The 27,822-nt window shown below is 34.3% G+C and overlaps 4 pseudogenes; all 4 read right to left on the bottom strand.

Annotated features, from left to right (window-relative positions):
- Positions 1-9,408: 9,408 nt before the first annotated feature.
- LOC113721949 (agamous-like MADS-box protein AGL62) lies at positions 9,409-10,133 on the bottom strand (annotated as a pseudogene).
- A 4,340-nt stretch (positions 10,134-14,473) lies between these two features.
- Positions 14,474-15,198, bottom strand: LOC113721950 (agamous-like MADS-box protein AGL62; annotated as a pseudogene).
- Positions 15,199-19,538: 4,340 nt separating this feature from the next.
- Positions 19,539-20,263, bottom strand: LOC140035543 (agamous-like MADS-box protein AGL62; annotated as a pseudogene).
- Positions 20,264-25,630: 5,367 nt separating this feature from the next.
- On the bottom strand, positions 25,631-26,355 carry LOC140035542 (agamous-like MADS-box protein AGL62; annotated as a pseudogene).
- Between the last annotated feature and the right edge of the window lie 1,467 nt (positions 26,356-27,822).

Below are 27,822 nucleotides of genomic sequence, written 5' to 3'. Positions count from 1 at the left end.
TTTCGCCTTTTTTTTTTTTGTCTTTTGGTGGGATTTTGGTGAATTAAGGGCTAGCTTCAATGCTTTGGCATCCCATCCTATTATTATATAAGGTTCCACCTTCCTTAATATTTACCCGTAATTTTCTTTCCTAAAAACGTCAAAGATTTTATTGTGATTCGGTCGATATATTTTCTCCAGTTTCCATTGTTTCGCCCTCCTAATTTCCCCTTGATTGATGGATTAAACTTAGAAATGGATGATTTATGTAGAGTAACATCTCTATATTTTTCGACAAAATATAAATTAGTGTTAACTCCTCATTGATTGATGGATTAAACTTAGAAATGGACAATTTGTCTAGAATTAACAGCTATTTTCTTCTTTCCTGGCAAAACATAATTTACTCTCTCACACTGACCAAGAAAATGGCATTGTTGAGAACTATCTATCTAGTCATTTCATCAAAATTTTTAAAACAAAAAAACAAAAAAACGATCAAACTGTTATTTAATGGCATGTGTAGTTAGTTTAAGTAGTTAATGGTTTATTATCTTTTAGCAAAGCGATATACATATTGTTTGGATGAATTCATGCATCAACATATAGAAACATATATACTTCCGAAAACATAATTATTTCTTCTTTTTTTTTTTTGCTAAGTATTTTCTTGCCTAGGTTAAAATTAGAAAAATATATTTCCTTAGCTTGGTGACAACTAAAATGTCTCCAAAATGTTCTCAATTCAACTTCGTTAAATAGAAAGGAAACTACTTTTCCAATTATTTCCTTAATCCGTGGGCGGTAATCGAGTATGATTTACATGTATTAAGTATATAGAAAATCTAATTTTTCCAATTATTTCCTTAATCCGTGCCAGTAGAACGGGGTTGGACGCTAGTCCTCACCAAATTGGACTTGGGTCCCATCTATAGATTCATATTTAAAATTAGGTTGGCGACCTGTATCTCATTTCAGAATCAAAAGGCTAGACTTTTCGCAGGCAGCAAAATTATGCACTTCCATTTTAATTAATTTGTCATAAATGTAAAACTGATATTGCGTGAGACTGGAGTTTAGTTGATTGAGTAACGGATATTGTGATAGCTGTCAACCGAAACAAGACGAAGCAAATTTACAAAAAAAAAAAAAAAAATTTGGAGTCACCATTCGACTGGCGCGCGGCCCATGGACGTAGAGTTAGGGGGCCATTTGCATTTCGGCTAGGCCACTTGCTTTGGTATTTTTACTTTTAGTGGAGCATTATTTAGTATGGTATCTTCAAATCCTCTTCTTTGTGCAGCGTCTCTCACCATTATTGCAACTAGTGCTCAATGCACATACGATATGCGTGCAATGAAAAAATATAAAATATTTATAATCATGTATTTTGAATAAATTTTTTATTGTTAAAGCAAACTTTAATCTTTTAAATATTTTTCATAAAATAATTTTATATTGATAATTACAATGTTTAGGAAAAATATATATTTAAATAATTAAAAATAAAAATAGTCATGAGTAATTATAAATAGTCGAAATAAGAATTTTTTACAAAAGAAAAAAAAATTCCGATAAATGTTAATTTCAAATCCCTTTCTCGGGCTTTATGTGCAACATAGATACTTGCTCATCATATCTGCCACCAGTAGCTGAGCGAGGCATGCGAAGAAAGAGAATGCCGATGATACCCTTCTTTTTAAAAAAAAAAAAAAAATTCTGTATCGGGGAGTGAACCGTTGTGTAATCAATCTCATTATTTGTCCATGACAAGGACCTGAGCATTATCGTGTATCTCCGGATTCTGGAAGGGGGAGACAATCCAATGATATTGTAGTTGATCTTGTCCAACAGCAGAAAATAGCAGCCTAACCTGTAGGTGATAATTGGCGGAAGAGGTTTTACTAGTTCTTGATAGTAACTGCTTTCACTAACCATAAAAAAGGTGATACTAGTACTTACCGAGTCTATTCACTGTCACGGTCAATATTCATATGTTAATGTCTCTTTAAGGTCCACCTTTACAAGAACTTTGAAATTAAGGTCAACAAATTTCATAATTAGTTAAAACTAAGGTTTGGAAGATTGCCAATTAGTACAGGTGGCAGGTTGGACGGTCCATTAGACAACCACTATCAATATACCACGTGTACTCAATTCAATCTACTCAACGTCATTTTAACTAATTCAAATTCGTTCGAGTCACACATTTTGACACGTCTGTCTGCCCAATAGTACAGTATACCATATTTTTCAGCAAAACCAAGCGGATGTAAATACTCCAATTTGTTGCCGAATGTAGGATCCCTTATTTGACCTGGCCTCTGCTTGTCTGCGCTGAGCCTGTTTCTCAAGACAACAGATTGTAGTTGCTGGTAATGTATGATGATGACCACCGGGACCAAGATGTATTCTGGACAGAATTCATTAATAAATTTGAAAAGACAAAAAAGACAGAGAAAAACAAGGAATTTATGACTGGACCACCGTTCCTGTTGGGGGCGTCAGTTCATGGACCACAAACGGAAGAGGGCTTTCTACATTGGGCTCAGCACGCAACCCTGAAAGGGGCGTCCAACTGTAATTAAACGTCTGGGCCGACATGTTGGGCTTGAGGACTGGACTTTCTCCAACCAACTTGCCGGAGTAGAATTGCCCATGGCCTTACTAATTTGACAGCAAATGGCCGGGCAGCATTGAAAAAGCACCTAACCGCTCTTTTCATTTTCGCCCCTCACTCATCTCTTTTTATCTCTCACTACAATATCATCTCCTATTCTTAAATTCCAATTTAAATTTCCATTCAGTAGTCAAGAAAAGTATTATGATTCCCATTTTAACTTAAGAACTGATCATCACAACTTATAATATTTGAGAGGAGCTAAATTCTATAATCAGACTTTTACGAAGAAACACATGTACTTTGCATAATATAGAATAATAGATGATATATACTTTTCTTCCTGCCTAGTTTGAGTGTAATCATTGCACATAAAACTCCCGTTCTTCCTTCCAACCCTCGCGCTGGATTGATTTGCTTAATTGCTGATTCAATTTTGAAAGAGTACGACTTCAAGAATAATGAGTGTGCTTGGATAGTAAATTATTTGAAATAAATTTGTGAAAAAATACTGTAGTACTTTTTTGATGCGACGTATGTAAGATAAAAAAAAAGTGATTGAAAATGTGTTGATAATACAAGCAAGTCGGTGCGTGTAAATAAGGTGAAAATAATAATGTATAATCCAGACACACTCACCAGATTGGCTTCTAATTAAGATTTGGATGAACTTTGTGGTTTAATCGGTCGGGCTTTATGTCGGAGGGGTGAGAGGATGGATGCTGAAGGGATGTTGGTATCTCGGGGGAATTATGTGATTTTCCTTAAATCTACCTTTTTTTTTTTTTTTGTCAAAACTACTCTGTGATTTTTTTTTCCTTTAAATCTACTTAGGCCTTATTTGGTAAGTAAGTTTTTTGGGTATTTGTCTAAAGTTTTATTGTAACTTACTGTAGAAGTTATAAAAATTTTTTTAGAGGGTATAAATTTTTGGATATTTTGAAGAATGTAATTTAAAATTTTTGAAAACTTTTTAAAGTTATTATAACTATTTTTAAAAATCTTGCAACAAATAAACTTAGCCAAAACTTGCCTGCGAAACAAGGCCTTAGTTGTTCGACAAACTGGAAACTCATCAACGCACATGTGATCTTGCGGTGGAAAAGCGTCCGTAACATTACGGACTGTGATCGTGTCTTTTTCTATACAATATATAAGAAGAGGGCATTGACAGCCAGTGTAAATATTTTCTACAATTTTTTTTCGAACTTTCAATTTTATTCTTAGAAAATTAATTTTTTACCCTAAGTCACGTGATCACATTTACCAACATAATCACTCTAAATATTGCAATTACCAAATTATCTATTTTTAATTGAAGAAAAAATTAATTATAGATTGAAGTTTGTTAATGAAAAGTTCTTATAAAATTTATTAATGAAAAAATAAAATTTACAAATTCATAAAAAATAATAATGATTTCTAAATTGCACACACATTGAGTGTGCTTTTTAACACTAATATCAATTATTTAAGATTGGCTCGCACACACACATATATATAAATATATAAAGAATACTCTTACTTAAAAATCACTGAAAGACAAAAATAAAAAAAGAGACATCAGTCAACATAATAAAATAAAACACTGCAAGAGCCTAATCTATAGTAATTCATAAGGAACGAACACTAACAACACTGTGAAAAACCATCCATAAACTAAACACTAAAAAGAAAACTGCTGAAAGCCATGCATATATTAAACTTATTATAGAATCCTCCTGACTTCGCCAACCACAGATCTTCAAACCTGCAGAGAATTTCCGAAGTCATCAGAACCATAAGGAACGATGGAGTTGTTGCAGTATTCAGTCGTCGTCTGATTGAAGAACATATCATCACAACCAACTGCAGTCACGCCGGGATTGATATCACCGCTATTATTAAAGCCCAAATTAGTTGAAGAAGAAGAAGAATTTATCAACAGCATCAAGTCATCGGCTCTCATCAACAGCTTTTTCTTCAACTCTTCCAATGAAGCTTTATACTGTTGAAGCTCCTCCAAACCCATATGCTCAATTGGGTCATCCCACCAAAAACTCCCGCCGTTCTCTAACTTCGAACCTTCAATCAATTCCTTTCTTTTTCTCTCGACCTCTAATTCTTTGGACACTTTAGCATAGTGTCGGTTGTGTTGTTGAATCTCATGAGCACCCAACGGGGTATTCGGATCAGCAACGGATGACGAGGATGATGATGATGATGATGATGATGATGCCGATCCCGTGGTATAGCGGTTAATAACAGCGTCAATGCTGGGGTGACCAAAGGCAAAGACGCGCTTGCCCAAAGAATGAACGATGATGGCAACTTCTGCCCCGATCAAGACGCAAAGTTCACTTGCTTTCTTGAAGAGACCGACTCTTCGCTTGGAGAAGGCTACTTGCCTGTTGCTCAAGTTGTCTATCTTCTTGATCTCGATTTTTTTTCGACCTTGGGTCGTCTTCTTCTTCATCATCATGTTGTTCATTTTCGCCTTTTTTTTTTTTTGTCTTTTGGTGGGATTTTGGTGAATTAAGGGCTAGCTTCAATGCTTTGGCATCCCATCCTATTATTATATAAGGTTCCACCTTCCTTAATATTTACCCGTAATTTTCTTTCCTAAAAACGTCAAAGATTTTATTGTGATTCGGTCGATATATTTTCTCCAGTTTCCATTGTTTCGCCCTCCTAATTTCCCCTTGATTGATGGATTAAACTTAGAAATGGATGATTTATGTAGAGTAACATCTCTATATTTTTCGACAAAATATAAATTAGTGTTAACTCCTCATTGATTGATGGATTAAACTTAGAAATGGACAATTTGTCTAGAATTAACAGCTATTTTCTTCTTTCCTGGCAAAACATAATTTACTCTCTCACACTGACCAAGAAAATGGCATTGTTGAGAACTATCTATCTAGTCATTTCATCAAAATTTTTAAAACAAAAAAACAAAAAAACGATCAAACTGTTATTTAATGGCATGTGTAGTTAGTTTAAGTAGTTAATGGTTTATTATCTTTTAGCAAAGCGATATACATATTGTTTGGATGAATTCATGCATCAACATATAGAAACATATATACTTCCGAAAACATAATTATTTCTTCTTTTTTTTTTTTGCTAAGTATTTTCTTGCCTAGGTTAAAATTAGAAAAATATATTTCCTTAGCTTGGTGACAACTAAAATGTCTCCAAAATGTTCTCAATTCAACTTCGTTAAATAGAAAGGAAACTACTTTTCCAATTATTTCCTTAATCCGTGGGCGGTAATCGAGTATGATTTACATGTATTAAGTATATAGAAAATCTAATTTTTCCAATTATTTCCTTAATCCGTGCCAGTAGAACGGGGTTGGACGCTAGTCCTCACCAAATTGGACTTGGGTCCCATCTATAGATTCATATTTAAAATTAGGTTGGCGACCTGTATCTCATTTCAGAATCAAAAGGCTAGACTTTTCGCAGGCAGCAAAATTATGCACTTCCATTTTAATTAATTTGTCATAAATGTAAAACTGATATTGCGTGAGACTGGAGTTTAGTTGATTGAGTAACGGATATTGTGATAGCTGTCAACCGAAACAAGACGAAGCAAATTTACAAAAAAAAAAAAAAAAATTTGGAGTCACCATTCAACTGGCGCGCGGCCCATGGACGTAGAGTTAGGGGGCCATTTGCATTTCGGCTAGGCCACTTGCTTTGGTATTTTTACTTTTAGTGGAGCATTATTTAGTATGGTATCTTCAAATCCTCTTCTTTGTGCAGCGTCTCTCACCATTATTGCAACTAGTGCTCAATGCACATACGATATGCGTGCAATGAAAAAATATAAAATATTTATAATCATGTATTTTGAATAAATTTTTTATTGTTAAAGCAAACTTTAATCTTTTAAATATTTTTCATAAAATAATTTTATATTGATAATTACAATGTTTAGGAAAAATATATATTTAAATAATTAAAAATAAAAATAGTCATGAGTAATTATAAATAGTCGAAATAAGAATTTTTTACAAAAGAAAAAAAAATTCCGATAAATGTTAATTTCAAATCCCTTTCTCGGGCTTTATGTGCAACATAGATACTTGCTCATCATATCTGCCACCAGTAGCTGAGCGAGGCATGCGAAGAAAGAGAATGCCGATGATACCCTTCTTTTTAAAAAAAAAAAAAAAATTCTGTATCGGGGAGTGAACCGTTGTGTAATCAATCTCATTATTTGTCCATGACAAGGACCTGAGCATTATCGTGTATCTCCGGATTCTGGAAGGGGGAGACAATCCAATGATATTGTAGTTGATCTTGTCCAACAGCAGAAAATAGCAGCCTAACCTGTAGGTGATAATTGGCGGAAGAGGTTTTACTAGTTCTTGATAGTAACTGCTTTCACTAACCATAAAAAAGGTGATACTAGTACTTACCGAGTCTATTCACTGTCACGGTCAATATTCATATGTTAATGTCTCTTTAAGGTCCACCTTTACAAGAACTTTGAAATTAAGGTCAACAAATTTCATAATTAGTTAAAACTAAGGTTTGGAAGATTGCCAATTAGTACAGGTGGCAGGTTGGACGGTCCATTAGACAACCACTATCAATATACCACGTGTACTCAATTCAATCTACTCAACGTCATTTTAACTAATTCAAATTCGTTCGAGTCACACATTTTGACACGTCTGTCTGCCCAATAGTACAGTATACCATATTTTTCAGCAAAACCAAGCGGATGTAAATACTCCAATTTGTTGCCGAATGTAGGATCCCTTATTTGACCTGGCCTCTGCTTGTCTGCGCTGAGCCTGTTTCTCAAGACAACAGATTGTAGTTGCTGGTAATGTATGATGATGACCACCGGGACCAAGATGTATTCTGGACAGAATTCATTAATAAATTTGAAAAGACAAAAAAGACAGAGAAAAACAAGGAATTTATGACTGGACCACCGTTCCTGTTGGGGGCGTCAGTTCATGGACCACAAACGGAAGAGGGCTTTCTACATTGGGCTCAGCACGCAACCCTGAAAGGGGCGTCCAACTGTAATTAAACGTCTGGGCCGACATGTTGGGCTTGAGGACTGGACTTTCTCCAACCAACTTGCCGGAGTAGAATTGCCCATGGCCTTACTAATTTGACAGCAAATGGCCGGGCAGCATTGAAAAAGCACCTAACCGCTCTTTTCATTTTCGCCCCTCACTCATCTCTTTTTATCTCTCACTACAATATCATCTCCTATTCTTAAATTCCAATTTAAATTTCCATTCAGTAGTCAAGAAAAGTATTATGATTCCCATTTTAACTTAAGAACTGATCATCACAACTTATAATATTTGAGAGGAGCTAAATTCTATAATCAGACTTTTACGAAGAAACACATGTACTTTGCATAATATAGAATAATAGATGATATATACTTTTCTTCCTGCCTAGTTTGAGTGTAATCATTGCACATAAAACTCCCGTTCTTCCTTCCAACCCTCGCGCTGGATTGATTTGCTTAATTGCTGATTCAATTTTGAAAGAGTACGACTTCAAGAATAATGAGTGTGCTTGGATAGTAAATTATTTGAAATAAATTTGTGAAAAAATACTGTAGTACTTTTTTGATGCGACGTATGTAAGATAAAAAAAAAGTGATTGAAAATGTGTTGATAATACAAGCAAGTCGGTGCGTGTAAATAAGGTGAAAATAATAATGTATAATCCAGACACACTCACCAGATTGGCTTCTAATTAAGATTTGGATGAACTTTGTGGTTTAATCGGTCGGGCTTTATGTCGGAGGGGTGACAGGATGGATGCTGAAGGGATGTTGGTATCTCGGGGGAATTATGTGATTTTCCTTAAATCTACCTTTTTTTTTTGTCAAAACTACTCTGTGATTTTTTTTTCCTTTAAATCTACTTAGGCCTTATTTGGTAAGTAAGTTTTTTGGGTATTTGTCTAAAGTTTTATTGTAACTTACTGTAGAAGTTATAAAAATTTTTTTAGAGGGTATAAATTTTTGGATATTTTGAAGAATGTAATTTAAAATTTTTGAAAACTTTTTAAAGTTATTATAACTATTTTTAAAAATCTTACAACAAATAAACTTAGCCAAAACTTGCCTGCGAAACAAGGCCTTAGTTGTTCGACAAACTGGAAACTCATCAACGCACATGTGATCTTGCGGTGGAAAAGCGTCCGTAACATTACGGACTGTGATCGTGTCTTTTTCTATACAATATATAAGAAGAGGGCATTGACAGCCAGTGTAAATATTTTCTACAATTTTTTTTCGAACTTTCAATTTTATTCTTAGAAAATTAATTTTTTACCCTAAGTCACGTGATCACATTTACCAACATAATCACTCTAAATATTGCAATTACCAAATTATCTATTTTTAATTGAAGAAAAAATTAATTATAGATTGAAGTTTGTTAATGAAAAGTTCTTATAAAATTTATTAATGAAAAAATAAAATTTACAAATTCATAAAAAATAATAATGATTTCTAAATTGCACACACATTGAGTGTGCTTTTTAACACTAATATCAATTATTTAAGATTGGCTCGCACACACACATATATATAAATATATAAAGAATACTCTTACTTAAAAATCACTGAAAGACAAAAATAAAAAAAGAGACATCAGTCAACATAATAAAATAAAACACTGCAAGAGCCTAATCTATAGTAATTCATAAGGAACGAACACTAACAACACTGTGAAAAACCATCCATAAACTAAACACTAAAAAGAAAACTGCTGAAAGCCATGCATATATTAAACTTATTATAGAATCCTCCTGACTTCGCCAACCACAGATCTTCAAACCTGCAGAGAATTTCCGAAGTCATCAGAACCATAAGGAACGATGGAGTTGTTGCAGTATTCAGTCGTCGTCTGATTGAAGAACATATCATCACAACCAACTGCAGTCACTCCGGGATTGATATCACCGCTATTATTAAAGCCCAAATTAGTTGAAGAAGAAGAAGAATTTATCAACAGCATCAAGTCATCGGCTCTCATCAACAGCTTTTTCTTCAACTCTTCCAATGAAGCTTTATACTGTTGAAGCTCCTCCAAACCCATATGCTCAATTGGGTCATCCCACCAAAAACTCCCGCCGTTCTCTAACTTCGAACCTTCAATCAATTCCTTTCTTTTTCTCTCGACTCTAATTCTTTGGACACTTTAGCATAGTGTCGGTTGTGTTGTTGAATCTCATGAGCACCCAACGGGGTATTCGGATCAGCAACGGATGACGAGGATGATGATGATGATGATGATGATGATGCCGATCCCGTGGTATAGCGGTTAATAACAGCGTCAATGCTGGGGTGACCAAAGGCAAAGACGCGCTTGCCCAAAGAATGAACGATGATGGCAACTTCTGCCCCGGTCAAGACGCAAAGTTCACTTGCTTTCTTGAAGAGACCGACTCTTCGCTTGGAGAAGGCTACTTGCCTGTTGCTCAAGTTGTCTATCTTCTTGATCTCGATTTTTTTTCGACCTTGGGTCGTCTTCTTCTTCATCATCATGTTGTTCATTTTCGCCTTTTTTTTTTTTTGTCTTTTGGTGGGATTTTGGTGAATTAAGGGCTAGCTTCAATGCTTTGGCATCCCATCCTATTATTATATAAGGTTCCACCTTCCTTAATATTTACCCGTAATTTTCTTTCCTAAAAACGTCAAAGATTTTATTGTGATTCGGTCGATATTTTTTCTCCAGTTTCCATTGTTTCGCCCTCCTAATTTCCCCTTGATTGATGGATTAAACTTAGAAATGGATGATTTATGTAGAGTAACATCTCTATATTTTTCGACAAAATATAAATTAGTGTTAACTCCTCATTGATTGATGGATTAAACTTAGAAATGGACAATTTGTCCAGAATTAACAGCTATTTTCTTCTTTCCTGGCAAAACTTAATTTACTCTCTCACACTGACCAAGAAAATGGCATTGTTGAGAACTATCTATCTAGTCATTTCATCAAAATTTTTAAAACAAAAAAACAAAAAAACGATCAAACTGTTATTTAATGGCATGTGTAGTTAGTTTAAGTAGTTAATGGTTTATTATCTTTTAGCAAAGCGATATACATATTGTTTGGATGAATTCATGCATCAACATATAGAAACATATATACTTCCGAAAACATAATTATTTCTTCTTTTTTTTTTTTGCTAAGTATTTTCTTGCCTAGGTTAAAATTAGAAAAATATATTTCCTTAGCTTGGTGACAACTAAAATGTCTCCAAAATGTTCTCAATTCAACTTCGTTAAATAGAAAGGAAACTACTTTTCCAATTATTTCCTTAATCCGTGGGCGGTAATCGAGTATGATTTACATGTATTAAGTATATAGAAAATCTAATTTTTCCAATTATTTCCTTAATCCGTGCCAGTAGAACGGGGTTGGACGCTAGTCCTCACCAAATTGGACTTGGGTCCCATCTATAGATTCATATTTAAAATTAGGTTGGCGACCTGTATCTCATTTCAGAATCAAAAGGCTAGACTTTTCGCAGGCAGCAAAATTATGCACTTCCATTTTAATTAATTTGTCATAAATGTAAAACTGATATTGCGTGAGACTGGAGTTTAGTTGATTGAGTAACGGATATTGTGATAGCTGTCAACCGAAACAAGACGAAGCAAATTTACAAAAAAAAAAAAAAAAATTTGGAGTCACCATTCAACTGGCGCGCGGCCCATGGACGTAGAGTTAGGGGGCCATTTGCATTTCGGCTAGGCCACTTGCTTTGGTATTTTTACTTTTAGTGGAGCATTATTTAGTATGGTATCTTCAAATCCTCTTCTTTGTGCAGCGTCTCTCACCATTATTGCAACTAGTGCTCAATGCACATACGATATGCGTGCAATGAAAAAATATAAAATATTTATAATCATGTATTTTGAATAAATTTTTTTATTGTTAAAGCAAACTTTAATCTTTTAAATATTTTTCATAAAATAATTTTATATTGATAATTACAATGTTTAGGAAAAATATATATTTAAATAATTAAAAATAAAAATAGTCATGAGTAATTATAAATAGTCGAAATAAGAATTTTTTACAAAAGAAAAAAAAATTCCGATAAATGTTAATTTCAAATCCCTTTCTCGGGCTTTATGTGCAACATAGATACTTGCTCATCATATCTGCCACCAGTAGCTGAGCGAGGCATGCGAAGAAAGAGAATGCCGATGATACCCTTCTTTTTAAAAAAAAAAAAAAAATTCTGTATCGGGGAGTGAACCGTTGTGTAATCAATCTCATTATTTGTCCATGACAAGGACCTGAGCATTATCGTGTATCTCCGGATTCTGGAAGGGGGAGACAATCCAATGATATTGTAGTTGATCTTGTCCAACAGCAGAAAATAGCAGCCTAACCTGTAGGTGATAATTGGCGGAAGAGGTTTTACTAGTTCTTGATAGTAACTGCTTTCACTAACCATAAAAAAGGTGATACTAGTACTTACCGAGTCTATTCACTGTCACGGTCAATATTCATATGTTAATGTCTCTTTAAGGTCCACCTTTACAAGAACTTTGAAATTAAGGTCAACAAATTTCATAATTAGTTAAAACTAAGGTTTGGAAGATTGCCAATTAGTACAGGTGGCAGGTTGGACGGTCCATTAGACAACCACTATCAATATACCACGTGTACTCAATTCAATCTACTCAACGTCATTTTAACTAATTCAAATTCGTTCGAGTCACACATTTTGACACGTCTGTCTGCCCAATAGTACAGTATACCATATTTTTCAGCAAAACCAAGCGGATGTAAATACTCCAATTTGTTGCCGAATGTAGGATCCCTTATTTGACCTGGCCTCTGCTTGTCTGCGCTGAGCCTGTTTCTCAAGACAACAGATTGTAGTTGCTGGTAATGTATGATGATGACCACCGGGACCAAGATGTATTCTGGACAGAATTCATTAATAAATTTGAAAAGACAAAAAAGACAGAGAAAAACAAGGAATTTATGACTGGACCACCGTTCCTGTTGGGGGCGTCAGTTCATGGACCACAAACGGAAGAGGGCTTTCTACATTGGGCTCAGCACGCAACCCTGAAAGGGGCGTCCAACTGTAATTAAACGTCTGGGCCGACATGTTGGGCTTGAGGACTGGACTTTCTCCAACCAACTTGCCGGAGTAGAATTGCCCATGGCCTTACTAATTTGACAGCAAATGGCCGGGCAGCATTGAAAAAGCACCTAACCGCTCTTTTCATTTTCGCCCCTCACTCATCTCTTTTTATCTCTCACTACAATATCATCTCCTATTCTTAAATTCCAATTTAAATTTCCATTCAGTAGTCAAGAAAAGTATTATGATTCCCATTTTAACTTAAGAACTGATCATCACAACTTATAATATTTGAGAGGAGCTAAATTCTATAATCAGACTTTTACGAAGAAACACATGTACTTTGCATAATATAGAATAATAGATGATATATACTTTTCTTCCTGCCTAGTTTGAGTGTAATCATTGCACATAAAACTCCCGTTCTTCCTTCCAACCCTCGCGCTGGATTGATTTGCTTAATTGCTGATTCAATTTTGAAAGAGTACGACTTCAAGAATAATGAGTGTGCTTGGATAGTAAATTATTTGAAATAAATTTGTGAAAAAATACTGTAGTACTTTTTTGATGCGACGTATGTAAGATAAAAAAAAAGTGATTGAAAATGTGTTGATAATACAAGCAAGTCGGTGCGTGTAAATAAGGTGAAAATAATAATGTATAATCCAGACACACTCACCAGATTGGCTTCTAATTAAGATTTGGATGAACTTTGTGGTTTAATCGGTCGGGCTTTATGTCGGAGGGGTGACAGGATGGATGCTGAAGGGATGTTGGTATCTCGGGGGAATTATGTGATTTTCCTTAAATCTACCTTTTTTTTTTGTCAAAACTACTCTGTGATTTTTTTTTCCTTTAAATCTACTTAGGCCTTATTTGGTAAGTAAGTTTTTTGGGTATTTGTCTAAAGTTTTATTGTAACTTACTGTAGAAGTTATAAAAATTTTTTTAGAGGGTATAAATTTTTGGATATTTTGAAGAATGTAATTTAAAATTTTTGAAAACTTTTTAAAGTTATTATAACTATTTTTAAAAATCTTACAACAAATAAACTTAGCCAAAACTTGCCTGCGAAACAAGGCCTTAGTTGTTCGACAAACTGGAAACTCATCAACGCACATGTGATCTTGCGGTGGAAAAGCGTCCGTAACATTACGGACTGTGATCGTGTCTTTTTCTATACAATATATAAGAAGAGGGCATTGACAGCCAGTGTAAATATTTTCTACAATTTTTTTTCGAACTTTCAATTTTATTCTTAGAAAATTAATTTTTTACCCTAAGTCACGTGATCACATTTACCAACATAATCACTCTAAATATTGCAATTACCAAATTATCTATTTTTAATTGAAGAAAAAATTAATTATAGATTGAAGTTTGTTAATGAAAAGTTCTTATAAAATTTATTAATGAAAAAATAAAATTTACAAATTCATAAAAAATAATAATGATTTCTAAATTGCACACACATTGAGTGTGCTTTTTAACACTAATATCAATTATTTAAGATTGGCTCGCACACACACATATATATAAATATATAAAGAATACTCTTACTTAAAAATCACTGAAAGACAAAAATAAAAAAAGAGACATCAGTCAACATAATAAAATAAAACACTGCAAGAGCCTAATCTATAGTAATTCATAAGGAACGAACACTAACAACACTGTGAAAAACCATCCATAAACTAAACACTAAAAAGAAAACTGCTGAAAGCCATGCATATATTAAACTTATTATAGAATCCTCCTGACTTCGCCAACCACAGATCTTCAAACCTGCAGAGAATTTCCGAAGTCATCAGAACCATAAGGAACGATGGAGTTGTTGCAGTATTCAGTCGTCGTCTGATTGAAGAACATATCATCACAACCAACTGCAGTCACTCCGGGATTGATATCACCGCTATTATTAAAGCCCAAATTAGTTGAAGAAGAAGAAGAATTTATCAACAGCATCAAGTCATCGGCTCTCATCAACAGCTTTTTCTTCAACTCTTCCAATGAAGCTTTATACTGTTGAAGCTCCTCCAAACCCATATGCTCAATTGGGTCATCCCACCAAAAACTCCCGCCGTTCTCTAACTTCGAACCTTCAATCAATTCCTTTCTTTTTCTCTCGACTCTAATTCTTTGGACACTTTAGCATAGTGTCGGTTGTGTTGTTGAATCTCATGAGCACCCAACGGGGTATTCGGATCAGCAACGGATGACGAGGATGATGATGATGATGATGATGATGATGCCGATCCCGTGGTATAGCGGTTAATAACAGCGTCAATGCTGGGGTGACCAAAGGCAAAGACGCGCTTGCCCAAAGAATGAACGATGATGGCAACTTCTGCCCCGGTCAAGACGCAAAGTTCACTTGCTTTCTTGAAGAGACCGACTCTTCGCTTGGAGAAGGCTACTTGCCTGTTGCTCAAGTTGTCTATCTTCTTGATCTCGATTTTTTTTCGACCTTGGGTCGTCTTCTTCTTCATCATCATGTTGTTCATTTTCGCCTTTTTTTTTTTTTGTCTTTTGGTGGGATTTTGGTGAATTAAGGGCTAGCTTCAATGCTTTGGCATCCCATCCTATTATTATATAAGGTTCCACCTTCCTTAATATTTACCCGTAATTTTCTTTCCTAAAAACGTCAAAGATTTTATTGTGATTCGGTCGATATTTTTTCTCCAGTTTCCATTGTTTCGCCCTCCTAATTTCCCCTTGATTGATGGATTAAACTTAGAAATGGATGATTTATGTAGAGTAACATCTCTATATTTTTCGACAAAATATAAATTAGTGTTAACTCCTCATTGATTGATGGATTAAACTTAGAAATGGACAATTTGTCCAGAATTAACAGCTATTTTCTTCTTTCCTGGCAAAACTTAATTTACTCTCTCACACTGACCAAGAAAATGGCATTGTTGAGAACTATCTATCTAGTCATTTCATCAAAATTTTTAAAACAAAAAAACAAAAAAACGATCAAACTGTTATTTAATGGCATGTGTAGTTAGTTTAAGTAGTTAATGGTTTATTATCTTTTAGCAAAGCGATATACATATTGTTTGGATGAATTCATGCATCAACATATAGAAACATATATACTTCCGAAAACATAATTATTTCTTCTTTTTTTTTTTTGCTAAGTATTTTCTTGCCTAGGTTAAAATTAGAAAAATATATTTCCTTAGCTTGGTGACAACTAAAATGTCTCCAAAATGTTCTCAATTCAACTTCGTTAAATAGAAAGGAAACTACTTTTCCAATTATTTCCTTAATCCGTGGGCGGTAATCGAGTATGATTTACATGTATTAAGTATATAGAAAATCTAATTTTTCCAATTATTTCCTTAATCCGTGCCAGTAGAACGGGGTTGGACGCTAGTCCTCACCAAATTGGACTTGGGTCCCATCTATAGATTCATATTTAAAATTAGGTTGGCGACCTGTATCTCATTTCAGAATCAAAAGGCTAGACTTTTCGCAGGCAGCAAAATTATGCACTTCCATTTTAATTAATTTGTCATAAATGTAAAACTGATATTGCGTGAGACTGGAGTTTAGTTGATTGAGTAACGGATATTGTGATAGCTGTCAACCGAAACAAGACGAAGCAAATTTACAAAAAAAAAAAAAAAAATTTGGAGTCACCATTCAACTGGCGCGCGGCCCATGGACGTAGAGTTAGGGGGCCATTTGCATTTCGGCTAGGCCACTTGCTTTGGTATTTTTACTTTTAGTGGAGCATTATTTAGTATGGTATCTTCAAATCCTCTTCTTTGTGCAGCGTCTCTCACCATTATTGCAACTAGTGCTCAATGCACATACGATATGCGTGCAATGAAAAAATATAAAATATTTATAATCATGTATTTTGAATAAATTTTTTTATTGTTAAAGCAAACTTTAATCTTTTAAATATTTTTCATAAAATAATTTTATATTGATAATTACAATGTTTAGGAAAAATATATATTTAAATAATTAAAAATAAAAATAGTCATGAGTAATTATAAATAGTCGAAATAAGAATTTTTTACAAAAGAAAAAAAAATTCCGATAAATGTTAATTTCAAATCCCTTTCTCGGGCTTTATGTGCAACATAGATACTTGCTCATCATATCTGCCACCAGTAGCTGAGCGAGGCATGCGAAGAAAGAGAATGCCGATGATACCCTTCTTTTTAAAAAAAAAAAAAAAATTCTGTATCGGGGAGTGAACCGTTGTGTAATCAATCTCATTATTTGTCCATGACAAGGACCTGAGCATTATCGTGTATCTCCGGATTCTGGAAGGGGGAGACAATCCAATGATATTGTAGTTGATCTTGTCCAACAGCAGAAAATAGCAGCCTAACCTGTAGGTGATAATTGGCGGAAGAGGTTTTACTAGTTCTTGATAGTAACTGCTTTCACTAACCATAAAAAAGGTGATACTAGTACTTACCGAGTCTATTCACTGTCACGGTCAATATTCATATGTTAATGTCTCTTTAAGGTCCACCTTTACAAGAACTTTGAAATTAAGGTCAACAAATTTCATAATTAGTTAAAACTAAGGTTTGGAAGATTGCCAATTAGTACAGGTGGCAGGTTGGACGGTCCATTAGACAACCACTATCAATATACCACGTGTACTCAATTCAATCTACTCAACGTCATTTTAACTAATTCAAATTCGTTCGAGTCACACATTTTGACACGTCTGTCTGCCCAATAGTACAGTATACCATATTTTTCAGCAAAACCAAGCGGATGTAAATACTCCAATTTGTTGCCGAATGTAGGATCCCTTATTTGACCTGGCCTCTGCTTGTCTGCGCTGAGCCTGTTTCTCAAGACAACAGATTGTAGTTGCTGGTAATGTATGATGATGACCACCGGGACCAAGATGTATTCTGGACAGAATTCATTAATAAATTTGAAAAGACAAAAAAGACAGAGAAAAACAAGGAATTTATGACTGGACCACCGTTCCTGTTGGGGGCGTCAGTTCATGGACCACAAACGGAAGAGGGCTTTCTACATTGGGCTCAGCACGCAACCCTGAAAGGGGCGTCCAACTGTAATTAAACGTCTGGGCCGACATGTTGGGCTTGAGGACTGGACTTTCTCCAACCAACTTGCCGGAGTAGAATTGCCCATGGCCTTACTAATTTGACAGCAAATGGCCGGGCAGCATTGAAAAAGCACCTAACCGCTCTTTTCATTTTCGCCCCTCACTCATCTCTTTTTATCTCTCACTACAATATCATCTCCTATTCTTAAATTCCAATTTAAATTTCCATTCAGTAGTCAAGAAAAGTATTATGATTCCCATTTTAACTTAAGAACTGATCATCACAACTTATAATATTTGAGAGGAGCTAAATTCTATAATCAGACTTTTACGAAGAAACACATGTACTTTGCATAATATAGAATAATAGATGATATATACTTTTCTTCCTGCCTAGTTTGAGTGTAATCATTGCACATAAAACTCCCGTTCTTCCTTCCAACCCTCGCGCTGGATTGATTTGCTTAATTGCTGATTCAATTTTGAAAGAGTACGACTTCAAGAATAATGAGTGTGCTTGGATAGTAAATTATTTGAAATAAATTTGTGAAAAAATACTGTAGTACTTTTTTGATGCGACGTATGTAAGATAAAAAAAAAGTGATTGAAAATGTGTTGATAATTCAAGCAAGTCGGTGCGTGTAAATAAGGTGAAAATAATAATGTATAATCCAGACACACTCACCAGATTGGCTTCTAATTAAGATTTGGATGAACTTTGTGGTTTAATCGGTCGGGCTTTATGTCGGAGGGGTGACAGGATGGATGCTGAAGGGATGTTGGTATCTCGGGGGAATTATGTGATTTTCCTTAAATCTACCTTTTTTTTTTGTCAAAACTACTCTGTGATTTTTTTTTCCTTTAAATCTACTTAGGCCTTATTTGGTAAGTAAGTTTTTTGGGTATTTGTCTAAAGTTTTATTGTAACTTACTGTAGAAGTTATAAAAATTTTTTTAGAGGGTATAAATTTTTGGATATTTTGAAGAATGTAATTTAAAATTTTTGAAAACTTTTTAAAGTTATTATAACTATTTTTAAAAATCTTACAACAAATAAACTTAGCCAAAACTTGCCTGCGAAACAAGGCCTTAGTTGTTCGACAAACTGGAAACTCATCAACGCACATGTGATCTTGCGGTGGAAAAGCGTCCGTAACATTACGGACTGTGATCGTGTCTTTTTCTATACAATATATAAGAAGAGGGCATTGACAGCCAGTGTAAATATTTTCTACAATTTTTTTTCGAACTTTCAATTTTATTCTTAGAAAATTAATTTTTTACCCTAAGTCACGTGATCACATTTACCAACATAATCACTCTAAATATTGCAATTACCAAATTATCTATTTTTAATTGAAGAAAAAATTAATTATAGATTGAAGTTTGTTAATGAAAAGTTCTTATAAAATTTATTAATGAAAAAATAAAATTTACAAATTCATAAAAAATAATAATGATTTCTAAATTGCACACACATTGAGTGTGCTTTTTAACACTAATATCAATTATTTAAGATTGGCTCGCACACACACATATATATAAATATATAAAGAATACTCTTACTTAAAAATCACTGAAAGACAAAAATAAAAAAAGAGACATCAGTCAACATAATAAAATAAAACACTGCAAGAGCCTAATCTATAGTAATTCATAAAGAACGAACACTAACAACACTGTGAAAAACCATCCATAAACTAAACACTAAAAAGAAAACTGCTGAAAGCCATGCATATATTAAACTTATTATAGAATCCTCCTGACTTCGCCAACCACAGATCTTCAAACCTGCAGAGAATTTCCGAAGTCATCAGAACCATAAGGAACGATGGAGTTGTTGCAGTATTCAGTCGTTGTCTGATTGAAGAACATATCATCACAACCAACTGCAGTCACTCCGGGATTGATATCACCGCTATTATTAAAGCCCAAATTAGTTGAAGAAGAAGAAGAATTTATCAACAGCATCAAGTCATCGGCTCTCATCAACAGCTTTTTCTTCAACTCTTCCAATGAAGCTTTATACTGTTGAAGCTCCTCCAAACCCATATGCTCAATTGGGTCATCCCACCAAAAACTCCCGCCGTTCTCTAACTTCGAACCTTCAATCAATTCCTTTCTTTTTCTCTCGACTCTAATTCTTTGGACACTTTAGCATAGTGTCGGTTGTGTTGTTGAATCTCATGAGCACCCAACGGGGTATTCGGATCAGCAACGGATGACGAGGATGATGATGATGATGATGATGATGATGCCGATCCCGTGGTATAGCGGTTAATAACAGCGTCAATGCTGGGGTGACCAAAGGCAAAGACGCGCTTGCCCAAAGAATGAACGATGATGGCAACTTCTGCCCCGGTCAAGACGCAAAGTTCACTTGCTTTCTTGAAGAGACCGACTCTTCGCTTGGAGAAGGCTACTTGCCTGTTGCTCAAGTTGTCTATCTTCTTGATCTCGATTTTTTTTCGACCTTGGGTCGTCTTCTTCTTCATCATCATGTTGTTCATTTTCGCCTTTTTTTTTTTTTGTCTTTTGGTGGGATTTTGGTGAATTAAGGGCTAGCTTCAATGCTTTGGCATCCCATCCTATTATTATATAAGGTTCCACCTTCCTTAATATTTACCCGTAATTTTCTTTCCTAAAAACGTCAAAGATTTTATTGTGATTCGGTCGATATTTTTTCTCCAGTTTCCATTGTTTCGCCCTCCTAATTTCCCCTTGATTGATGGATTAAACTTAGAAATGGATGATTTATGTAGAGTAACATCTCTATATTTTTCGACAAAATATAAATTAGTGTTAACTCCTCATTGATTGATGGATTAAACTTAGAAATGGACAATTTGTCCAGAATTAACAGCTATTTTCTTCTTTCCTGGCAAAACTTAATTTACTCTCTCACACTGACCAAGAAAATGGCATTGTTGAGAACTATCTATCTAGTCATTTCATCAAAATTTTTAAAACAAAAAAACAAAAAAACGATCAAACTGTTATTTAATGGCATGTGTAGTTAGTTTAAGTAGTTAATGGTTTATTATCTTTTAGCAAAGCGATATACATATTGTTTGGATGAATTCATGCATCAACATATAGAAACATATATACTTCCGAAAACATAATTATTTCTTCTTTTTTTTTTTTGCTAAGTATTTTCTTGCCTAGGTTAAAATTAGAAAAATATATTTCCTTAGCTTGGTGACAACTAAAATGTCTCCAAAATGTTCTCAATTCAACTTCGTTAAATAGATCAATAAAAAGGAAACTACTTTTCCAATTATTTCCTTAATCCGTGGGCGGTAATCGAGTATGATTTACATGTATTAAGTATATAGAAAATCTAATTTTTCCAATTATTTCCTTAATCCGTGCCAGTAGAACGGGGTTGGACGCTAGTCCTCACCAAATTGGACTTGGGTCCCATCTATAGATTCATATTTAAAATTAGGTTGGCGACCTGTATCTCTTTTCAGAATCAAAAGGCTAGACTTTTCGCAGGCAGCAAAATTATGCACTTCCATTTTAATTAATTTGTCATAAATGTAAAACTGATATTGCGTGAGACTGGAGTTTAGTTGATTGAGTAACGGATATTGTGATAGCTGTCAACCGAAACAAGACGAAGCAAATTTACAAAAAAAAAAAAAATTTGGAGTCACCATTCAACTGGCGCGCGGCCCATGGACGTAGAGTTAGGGGGCCATTTGCATTTCGGCTAGGCCACTTGCTTTGGTATTTTTACTTTTAGTGGAGCATTATTTAGTATGGTATCTTCAAATCCTCTTCTTTGTGCAGCGTCTCTCACCATTATTGCAACTAGTGCTCAATGCACATACGATATGCGTGCAATGAAAAAATATAAAATATTTATAACCATGTATTTTGAATAAATTTTTTTATTGTTAAAGCAAACTTTAATCTTTTAAATATTTTTCATAAAATAATTTTATATTGATAATTACAATGTTTAGGAAAAATATATATTTAAATAATTAAAAATAAAAATAGTCATGAGTAATTATAAATAGTCGAAATAAGAATTTTTTACAAAAGAAAAAAAAATTCCGATAAATGTTAATTTCAAATCCCTTTCCCGGGCTTTATGTGCAACATAGATACTTGCTCATCATATCTGCCACCAGTAGCTGAGCGAGGCATGCGAAGAAAGAGAATGCCGATGATACCCTTCTTTTTAAAAAAAAAAAAAAAATTCTGTATCGGGGAGTGAACCGTTGTGTAATCAATCTCATTATTTGTCCATGACAAGGACCTGAGCATTATCGTGTATCTCCGGATTCTGGAAGGGGGAGACAATCCAATGATATTGTAGTTGATCTTGTCCAACAGCAGAAAATAGCAGCCTAACCTGTAGGTGATAATTGGCGGAAGAGGTTTTACTAGTTCTTGATAGTAACTGCTTTCACTAACCATAAAAAAGGTGATACTAGTACTTACCGAGTCTATTCACTGTCACGGTCAATATTCATATGTTAATGTCTCTTTAAGGTCCACCTTTACAAGAACTTTGAAATTAAGGTCAACAAATTTCATAATTAGTTAAAACTAAGGTTTGGAAGATTGCCAATTAGTACAGGTGGCAGGTCGGACGGTCCATTAGACAACCACTATCAATATACCACGTGTACTCAATTCAATCTACTCAACGTCATTTTAACTAATTCAAATTCGTTCGAGTCACACATTTTGACACGTATGTCTGCCCAATAGTACAGTATACCATATTTTTCAGCAAAACCAAGCGGATGTAAATACTCCAATTTGTTGCCGAATGTAGGATCCCTTATTTGACCTGGCCTCTGCTTGTCTGCGCTGAGCCTGCTTCTCAAGACAACAGATTGTAGTTGCTGGTAATGTATGATGATGACCACCGGGACCAAGATGTATTCTGGACAGAATTCATTAATAAATTTGAAAAGACAAAAAAGACAGAGAAAAACAAGGAATTTATGACTGGACCACCGTTCCTGTTGGGGGCGTCAGTTCATGGACCACACACGGAAGAGGGCTTTCTACATTGGGCTCAGCATGCAACCCTGAAAGGGACGTCCAATTGTCATTAAACGTCTCGTGGACCTATTTTGGGCCGACATGTTGGGCTTGAGGACTTGAGTTTCTCCAAAACAACTTGCCGGTGTAGAATTGCCCATGGCCTTACTAATTTGACAGCAAATAGCCGGGCAGCATTGAAAAAGCATTACAATTATATTAATCGCAGACCAGATCCTCCCACTACCCATCCCAATACCTAACCTCTCTTTTCATTTTCGCCCCTCGCCCCTCTCTTTTTATCTCTCACTACAATATCATCTCCTATTCTTAAATTCCAATTTAAATTTCCATTCAGTAGTCAACAAAAGTGTTATGATTCCCATTTTAACTTAAGAGCATCCACAATACTATTACACCTTGTGGAGTGTAATCCACATGCTACGTCAGCATTCCACTTTCTCCTCTTTTATTACACTTTCACTCACAATGGATTACACTCCATAAGGTGTAATAACATGGATCCACAATTAAATCAAATATTTATTTTAATAATGCATAACTCATATCCCATAAATAAATAAAGTAATTTTTAAAAATAATTTTGTTATTTTTAAAAAATAAAGTACTAACTTTCATTAAATTTTTTACATTTTGAATTTTTTATTTTCTAAAAATGATATTATTAATTTTTAAGTTTGAATAATATATCTTTTCTATCTTTCAAAAATAATATATTGTTTTTTTTTCAAAAATAATTATGCAGGAAATTAAACAAATATTTGATGCCTCAAATGCGAAGATATCATAATAACCCATACTTAATTAATAATTCGGAATATAATTAGTTGAACTCCATAACATAATATTACATAATTTAAATCAAATAAAATACAAATAATAACAAAATGAATACTAGTTTTCATTGTCATTGCCTTCGAATCGTTCCCAAAGTGTTGTGTGTTTATATAGAAGACTAAAATCTAACCGTTGGAAAGCTAAAATGTGTTGTGTGCTGGCAAACTTACCGTTGAAGCTAAAATTGGTGGCTAGAATTATTTTACATTTAATCATGGGTCCCACCTTCTAATAAATTACACGCATCATATCCATGATGCGTGTAATCTCCATGACACGACTCCAATGGGAGACCGTGTCATGGAGCGGTGTAATGGAGGGCCATTACACCCGCGCTGTGGATGCCCTAAGAACTGATCATCACAATCTCAATGACACGACTCCAATGAGAGACCGTGTCATGGAGCGGTGTAATGGAGGGCCATTACACCCGCGCTGTGGATGCCCTAAGAACTGATCATCACAACTTATAATATTTGAGAGGAGCTAAAGTCAGCTTATAATAATGAAGAGGGGCTAAATTCTATAATCAGACTTTTACGAAGAAACACATGTACTTTGCATAATATAGAATAATAGATGATATATACTTTTCTTCCTGCCTAGTTTGAGTGTAATCATTGCACATAAAACTCCCGTTCTTCCTTCCAACCCTCGTGCTGGATTGACTTGCTTAATTGCTGATTCAATTTTGAAAGAGTACGACTTCAAGAATAGTGAGTGTGCTTGGATAGTAAATTATTTGAAATAAATTTGTGAAAAAATACTGTAGCACTCTTTTGATGTGATGTATGTAAGATAAAAAAAGTAGTTGAAAATGTGTTAATAATGTAAGCAAGTCAGTGCGTGTAAAAAATGTGAAAATAATGTGTAATCCAAACACACTCACCGGATTGGCTCCTAATTAAGATTTGGATGAACTTTGTGGTTTAATCAGTAGGGCTTTACGTCGGAGGGACGAGAGGATGGATGCTGAAGGGATGTTGGGATCTCGGGGGAATTATGTGATTTTCTTTAAATCTACCCTTTTTTTTGTCAAAACTACTTTTTGATTTTTTTTCCTTTAAATCTACTTAGGCCCTATTTGGTAAATAAGTTTTTTGGTTATTTGTCTAAAATTTTATTGTAACTTACTGTAGAAGTTGTAAAATTTTTTTTTGAAGTGTATAAATTTTTGGATATTTTGAAGTAATTTTTTGGATATTTTGAAGAATATAATTTAAAATTTTTGAAAATTTTTTGAAGTTATTATAACTGTTTTTAAAAAACTTGCAACAAATAAACTTAGCCAAAACTTGCTTGCAAACAAGGCCTTAGTTATTGGACAAACTGGAAACGCATCAACGCACATGTAATCTTGCGGTGAAAAAGCGTCCGTAACATTACGGACTGTGATCGTGTCTTTTTCTATACAATATATAAGAAGAGGGCATTGACAGCCAGTGTAAATATTTTCTACAATTTTTTTTCGAACTTTCAATTTTATTCTTAGAAAATTAATTTTTTACCCTAACTCACGTGATCACATTTACCAACATAATCACTCTAAATATTGCAATTACCAAATTATCTATTTTTAATTGAAGAAAAAATTAATTATAGATTGAAGTTTGTTAATGAAAAGTTCTTATAAAATTTATTAATGAAAAAATAAAATTTACAAATTCATAAAAAATAATAATGATTTCTAAATTGCACACACATTGAGTGTGCTTTTTAACACTAATATCAATTATTTAAGATTGGCTCGCACACACACATATATATAAATATATAAAGAATACTCTTACTTAAAAATCACTGAAAGACAAAAATAAAAAAAGAGACATCAGTCAACATAATAAAATAAAACACTGCAAGAGCCTAATCTATAGTAATTCATAAGGAACGAACACTAACAACACTGTGAAAAACCATCCATAAACTAAACACTAAAAAGAAAACTGCTGAAAGCCATGCATATATTAAACTTATTATAGAATCCTCCTGACTTCGCCAACCACAGATCTTCAAACCTGCAGAGAATTTCCGAAGTCATCAGAACCATAAGGAACGATGGAGTTGTTGCAGTATTCAGTCGTCGTCTGATTGAAGAACATATCATCACAACCAACTGCAGTCACGCCGGGATTGATATCACCGCTATTATTAAAGCCCAAATTAGTTGAAGAAGAAGAAGAATTTATCAACAGCATCAAGTCATCGGCTCTCATCAACAGCTTTTTCTTCAACTCTTCCAATGAAGCTTTATACTGTTGAAGCTCCTCCAAACCCATATGCTCAATTGGGTCATCCCACCAAAAACTCCCGCCGTTCTCTAACTTCGAACCTTCAATCAATTCCTTTCTTTTTCTCTCGACTCTAATTCTTTGGACACTTTAGCATAGTGTCGGTTGTGTTGTTGAATCTCATGAGCACCCAACGGGGTATTCGGATCAGCAACGGATGACGAGGATGATGATGATGATGATGATGATGATGCCGATCCCGTGGTATAGCGGTTAATAACAGCGTCAATGCTGGGGTGACCAAAGGCAAAGACGCGCTTGCCCAAAGAATGAACGATGATGGCAACTTCTGCCCCGGTCAAGACGCAAAGTTCACTTGCTTTCTTGAAGAGACCGACTCTTCGCTTGGAGAAGGCTACTTGCCTGTTGCTCAAGTTGTCTATCTTCTTGATCTCGATTTTTTTTCGACCTTGGGTCGTCTTCTTCTTCATCATCATGTTGTTCATTTTCGCCTTTTTTTTTTTTTGTCTTTTGGTGGGATTTTGGTGAATTAAGGGCTAGCTTCAATGCTTTGGCATCCCATCCTATTATTATATAAGGTTCCACCTTCCTTAATATTTACCCGTAATTTTCTTTCCTAAAAACGTCAAAGATTTTATTGTGATTCGGTCGATATTTTTTCTCCAGTTTCCATTGTTTCGCCCTCCTAATTTCCCCTTGATTGATGGATTAAACTTAGAAATGGATGATTTATGTAGAGTAACATCTCTATATTTTTCGACAAAATATAAATTAGTGTTAACTCCTCATTGATTGATGGATTAAACTTAGAAATGGACAATTTGTCTAGAATTAACAGCTATTTTCTTCTTTCCTGGCAAAACATAATTTACTCTCTCACACTGACCAAGAAAATGGCATTGTTGAGAACTATCTATCTAGTCATTTCATCAAAATTTTTAAAACAAAAAAACAAAAAAACGATCAAACTGTTATTTAATGGCATGTGTAGTTAGTTTAAGTAGTTAATGGTTTATTATCTTTTAGCAAAGCGATATACATATTGTTTGGATGAATTCATGCATCAACATATAGAAACATATATACTTCCGAAAACATAATTATTTCTTCTTTTTTTTTTTGCTAAGTATTTTCTTGCCTAGGTTAAAATTAGAAAAATATATTTCCTTAGCTTGGTGACAACTAAAATGTCTCCAAAATGTTCTCAATTCAACTTCGTTAAATAGAAAGGAAACTACTTTTCCAATTATTTCCTTAATCCGTGGGCGGTAATCGAGTATGATTTACATGTATTAAGTATATAGAAAATCTAATTTTTCCAATTATTTCCTTAATCCGTGCCAGTAGAACGGGGTTGGACGCTAGTCCTCACCAAATTGGACTTGGGTCCCATCTATAGATTCATATTTAAAATTAGGTTGGCGACCTGTATCTCATTTCAGAATCAAAAGGCTAGACTTTTCGCAGGCAGCAAAATTATGCACTTCCATTTTAATTAATTTGTCATAAATGTAAAACTGATATTGCGTGAGACTGGAGTTTAGTTGATTGAGTAACGGATATTGTGATAGCTGTCAACCGAAACAAGACGAAGCAAATTTACAAAAAAAAAAAAAAAAAAAAATTTGGAGTCACCATTCAACTGGCGCGCGGCCCATGGACGTAGAGTTAGGGGGCCATTTGCATTTCGGCTAGGCCACTTGCTTTGGTATTTTTACTTTTAGTGGAGCATTATTTAGTATGGTATCTTCAAATCCTCTTCTTTGTGCAGCGTCTCTCACCATTATTGCAACTAGTGCTCAATGCACATACGATATGCGTGCAATGAAAAAATATAAAATATTTATAATCATGTATTTTGAATAAATTTTTTATTGTTAAAGCAAACTTTAATCTTTTAAATATTTTTCATAAAATAATTTTATATTGATAATTACAATGTTTAGGAAAAA

Source organism: Coffea arabica, chromosome 2c, assembly GCF_036785885.1.
Source record: "Coffea arabica cultivar ET-39 chromosome 2c, Coffea Arabica ET-39 HiFi, whole genome shotgun sequence".
NCBI lineage: Eukaryota > Viridiplantae > Streptophyta > Magnoliopsida > Gentianales > Rubiaceae > Coffea > Coffea arabica.
This window is presented reverse-complemented; position numbering and strand designations above follow the sequence as displayed.